Consider the following 6034-nt stretch of genomic DNA (forward strand, 5'->3'; position numbering starts at 1 on the left):
CTCTGAAAGATCTCCCTCATATTATTTTAATAGCGCGCTACGAGCGTAAATAGCGGGAGTCCTTCAGACTTTGACACAGGCTCTGAGAAGAAAGGACGTTGCCTGCATTATGCATCATCACATGTGATGTTCAGAGCCAGGCCATTGCTGGGTTGCCTGGTGTTCCTAACCTTGGCAGAGAATAAAAGAACACCCCCAGCTTCATCAGTGAAATGGAATATGAGATGTATCTTATTAACACACATGCTGCATCTCTCTTCTAATTGCCTTCATTTGGATGGGCTGAAAAGGACAGCGGCACGAAAGAACGCCCAAACAGAGACGGATACACTCCAGGGCTAAACAAAGTGAAGCATACTGAAGTTAGAGCCTTTTGAAAGTGGCAGGCACACTCCTGAACGGCAAATTGCTATGTAATGCACACGTCCTCTTGTTCCTAAAAAATTACTTGTATTAGATATAATTACAGGTCTGGTTAATCTTATCAATATGTGACAAAAGTCTACCACTAAGGCAAAAATGACTAAACTAAAACACCATTAACGCTCCCTGTCACTTTATGCAATAAAAAGGTGACAGAGAAAAGCTGTAATTTGTTCTCATGGCTGAGGGCAGCAGACATTCATTTCCTGAGTGAGAATTCCATCCCACCTGAAAGAAGCATAGGAGAGAGAGACAAGGAGAGAGAGACAAGGAGAGGAGAAAGCTGCGTGAAAAGGCACTCTAATGACTTATTTAATATTGTAAGAGAAATGACCCCAGGTCCAGCAACCGCCAAATTTCTCAAGACCGAAAACAGAAACAATGGAAGCCCCTTAATTGTGACATTACAGGCTCTTGCACAGGCAGAAACAGAGGGGGACTGATTAAAAGGACTAGGAAGGTGGGTGACTTTGTGAAAAGGTCATCACACACATACCTACAGTACCTGGAGTTTTCATGTATTTTCTTCCTCAAAAAAAAAAAAAAGAGATGAAGAGAAGAAAACGAGTAAGAAAGAACTCCTATGTGATTACTGAGAGACTGGAGTTCCAGGGGCTGGGCCTGATACATTCCAATACATTAGTGAAATAAGATGGAAATTTTCTGGGAAGGATGTATCCGGGCAGAACATGACAAAAAAAAGGATGGTCCGTGTCTCAGTTAGCTTGCAGGGGGGTTGGACTGCCATAATCACACCGTGGCCAGGTGGGGTGGGCGCCGGGTTAATTGAGAGGTTAACAGGAGGTTGTGTCAGTCAATGATCAGGGCGGCGCTGTTCCCAGCAGGGGGCCCGTGGACTCCACCCAGCACGTTCCCGGCTGACCTCGCTGAGTGTTGGCGGCCGTGTTTCCATGTTGCAGCGCTGTGTCTATGTGATACTTTTTAACAGAGTGCAGGGGGGACCCACATTAAACTGGACTACATAGACAACCTATTGTCTCGCAGTGATGAATGGTGGGAATGAAATGCAAGCTAAAGTAACAGGTTCAGTGTTATAGGCTCACTGGCAGTGGTTGTTTGCAGGACACAGGATTCACTGGTAATGTTATTCACTGTTAGTCTACTGACACGGTCTGGTCTGTGGTCACAATAAACACGTTCCGGACTGTAACATACTAAAAGGAGCAGATCATGTTGGGATTTTGCCACGGTCATCACACCAATACTGAATTTAAAAAAAGATGTGACACAATTATGGCACACCATAGGACGACAGACTCCGTAATATTTTATTCATTTCAGACATGACTCAATTAAAGCATAACAGCGTACAAAGTTCGTAGTATGCTGAATGTAGTGAAAGGCATGGGAGACGTAAAATGGGATGAGAACACAGCAGCCTATATAGCTTAAAAGGTCAAGTAATGGACAGAATATAAAAACAATACTACAGTTGGACAGATATATATTTTTTTAAACATAAAAATTTGCACACTATGTTTGAAGAAGTCTTCACATTATTAATAGTGCCGTTTCTCTTATGGGTTGTGTTCATATCCACCCGGAACATAGTGAGAAAATTAACCGTTGGCTAAATGTAAAGACCTCTATGGCTTAGTTTCATATAAAACTTGACTAAACACTATGTGCAGCAAAAGTCTCTATCCAACTCCTTTCAAACACAATCAAAAACAAAGCTCCACGAGATGAGAAGGCCAAAGACTTGACGGCACATTATCTTTGATGACGTGACGTGAGGACGGGACTTTATACCCTTTAACAAAGCAACCCACTAATGAGTCTCAGTGTTAAGTATCACTAAAACAGCATCAAAGCAAATCACTTATTCGAAACTGAGAAAATGACTAACACCCGGCCAAGTGATTCACCACAAACTTGAGATATACAGAGAAGGGGGGAAATTATCTATGGTTATGCCCTGTATTACTGTAGGATTCCGTTCTCTTCTGCATTTGACAGTCCAGAATATTTCCTTATTGTGTTGCAAATCACTCACTAGTAATCCAAAAGCTGCTTAAAGAAACCAGGGTCACCCACGTTATAATTCCTTATCACTTTTTGTTCGTAAAAAAACATTTGAGCAACACTGAGGCAACACCCCAAAAAACAACATCACAAAAACAATAGTTGTACCGTAATTAAAGTGAAAGGAAGTGAGAAGGAAATTATTGATTACCAACAATATACCAACAATTAATTTCCTTTTCCACATCAAAAATGTTGTGCATTTCACCCGTCTAAAAAATATAAGTCACGTACAGTATATTCCAGGAAGCCAGTATATCCAAGGTCAACTTAATAAATTCATGACTTAAAATACTGACAGATGATGGGCTGGTATATAGGATAGTAAATAGGATGAACAAAAAATATATACATTTCAGCCAATATGGCTTTACAAAGAATATGGGTACATGACAATATAGGTAAATCAAAAGGTTCACTACTAATTTTCTGGGAAACAAAAGCAATCTGATAAAATGATTTATATCTGGAGTGAACTGCTGATGGTAGTCATAAATCCAAATGCTGATTTGATATCAGCAATGGCAGCATAGCAAAATCTTGACATCTCTGATGTCCTTTAACTACATCTTAACCCTTCAGTCACCAATCAGTTATTTTCCCACAGTTATCAATAAAAGTAGATTTCTGGTGGTATCCGCCAAAGGTAAATCTCTCTGACAGCCTACATTAATCATTTGTCAAAATACTCTGGGATGTGATGTGACTATTGAGCAACAGTCATTCTAAAGCTTTGGTCTTCGGCCACTGGTTATTTGAATACATCAGGGTTATGTGAAGTTAGAGCTAAATATAGGGACTGGGATTTCAACTCATTTCAAGCCTATATGAATCAGCCCTGAACCAAATCCTGTATCTGAGGCAATAACACAACATAACATTTTTGGTCAGAGATCATCAGAGGTTATGCATAACATTGCTCGGTTTAGCCAGATGTCAGTAACATAAACACACAAATAAAAAATGTCAAAATTAATACAACCTGAAAGCATGTAACTGGTTGACAATTTAAAGAGGCTAGAACAAAAATGTAGAACATACATAACACTAAATGTAAAAGGAAATCATCCCAATATAGTTTTCTAACATTCAAACAGTTTCCTTGAATGAAGCTTTAAGGCACATAGCAAGCTACAGTAGATACTGACTATTACTCAGGCTGTTCTGATGGGTTGCCCATCATTCACGGGTATGTTAAAGTTTTACTATTATCAAGAATAAGAAAGTCAAGTTCCAGAAAACTCCCAAAATTATTACAGTGTCATACAGTAGTGACAAAAAATCTGCAAAATACCAAGATGATGATTAAAAAAAGCAAAAATAACCAAAGCCCTAAAAAGTTTTAAAAGGAAAATGTATTCCTTTTTTTTTGCATCAAAAAAGTACATTTTGAAAAAATTACTTTCAGGCAAAGCTGACAGAGTTTTCCAGAAATAATAGCAATGTCCATCATAATTTTTAAAGCATTGATTATCATATGTCTACAAACACAAAATAAAACACTTATGTAAATGAAATATTCATACAGTGCCCTGCTTAATTATAGGGACACTGAAGCATGTTTGGACTGGAAATCCAGCAATTACTGTGAGGTTAAAATATAGATTTTCAGCATATGAGGCATATTTTTCATACATATTAGTTCCACATTCTAATTATGACAACACTTCTGATACACACACACCCATTTCAGGTCACCAAAACTATTGTGACAATTGGCTTGACATATATTTATTCTAGGTGAATCCTAGAATAAATATATTGTTAGAGAAAAAACAGAATCTAGGAGGGGGCGTTATATTATGGCAGCCACAGAACATTGTCTGCGAAATTACAAGCACATAACATTTTTAACTGGGAGATTGTACAGCACCAGGTTGGAATACTTACAATAATAATTTGTTGTTTCTCCAAATATATCCATAATATATCCACAATACTCAGGCCCCAATGTCATCTTAAAATCATTTTGAGAGTAAGTAGTGTAAAACTAAAAAACAACCAGACCTCAACATCAACGTACCATTTGTAATTCAGCAAAATTAGATCATTAGTAAGGGGTATGAATACATTTGCAAGGCACTGTATAAAAGCAATGTGAAATGGCGAAACCATTGTCAACAAATAGCCTAAAATTAAAGCTGAGAATTTATAATTTAACCTTGTTGTAATGGTTTAATAATTCTTTTTTGGAGTTGAGATCCAAAAGAAAAATGCTTTACTGTCCCAATAATTACAGAGGGCAAATTATAACATGTTTATACTTGTGGTATGTAACAAAAGTCAATAGTCTCTTTCTGGCCCCTGCTTGGCCATGTTGGCAGAAAGGCCCAGTGTAAATTAATAGCTCCCAGTGTGGCCCCAATATCACTCGAACACAAAGACCGACACACGTTTTACTATAGTTGTGAGAACTTAGTGACCGTAGTACATGTACATTAAATTCTTATGCTCTCTAAACTACCTTATCTACTTGTAAAAATATCTATATACAGTGGATATAAGTCTACACACACCTGTTCTTGTGATGTAAAAATAATGAGACAAAGATAAATCATGTGAGAACTTTTTCCACATTTAATGTGACCTATAATGTGAACAATTCAATTGAAAAACAAACTGATATCCTTAGACTAAAACTTTGTTGAAGCACCTTTTGATTTTATTACAGCACTCAGTCTTTTTGGGTAGGAGCCTAATTAGCATGGCACATTTTGACGTGGCAATATTTGCCCACTCTTCTTTGCAAAAGTCAAAATTGCGAGGACAAAAAGTCAAATTGCGAGGACATCTGCTGTGCACAGCCCTCTTCAGATCACCCCACAGATGTTAAATTGGATTCAGGTCTGGGCTCCGGCTAGGTCATTCCAAAACTTTAATCTTCTTCTGGTGAAGCCAGCAGCTTTTGTGGACTTGGATGTGTGCTTTGGGTTGTTGTCGTGCTGAAATGTGAACTTCCTCTTCATCTTCAGCTTTCTAACAGATACCTGAAGGTTTTGTGCCGGTTCCAGCTGAAGAAAACAGCCCCAAAGCATGATGCTGCCACCACCATGCTTCACTGTGAGTATGGGAGATTGCTGCCACATATAGCACACAGCCAGTACTTGCCAGAAATTCCTGCAGTTCCTTTAATGTTGCTGTAGGCCTCTTCTCGTCTTTTCATCAATTTTGGAGGGACGTCCAGTTCTGGGTAATGTCTCTGCCATATTTTCTGCACTTGATGATGATTGTCTTCACTGTGTTCCATGGTATTTCTAATGATTTGGAAATTCTTTTGTACCCTTCCCCTGAATTAAATCTTTCAACAATGAGATACCTCTGATGCGTTGGAAGCTCTCTGCGGACCATGGCTTTTGCTCTGAGATGCAACTAAGAAAATGTCAGGAAAATCATACTAGAACAGCTGAACTTTACTTGTGATTAATCAGTCACTTTAAATGATGGCAGGTGTGTAATGACATGAGTTTGAATGTGATTGGTCAATTCTAAACACAGCCACATCTCCAGTTATAAGAGGGTGTGCACACTTATGCAACCAGGTTATTGTAAGGTTTTTATTTTTCAT

The sequence above is a fragment of the Esox lucius genome, chromosome 23 (genome assembly GCF_011004845.1).
Source record: "Esox lucius isolate fEsoLuc1 chromosome 23, fEsoLuc1.pri, whole genome shotgun sequence".
In the NCBI taxonomy this organism is placed as follows: domain Eukaryota; kingdom Metazoa; phylum Chordata; class Actinopteri; order Esociformes; family Esocidae; genus Esox; species Esox lucius.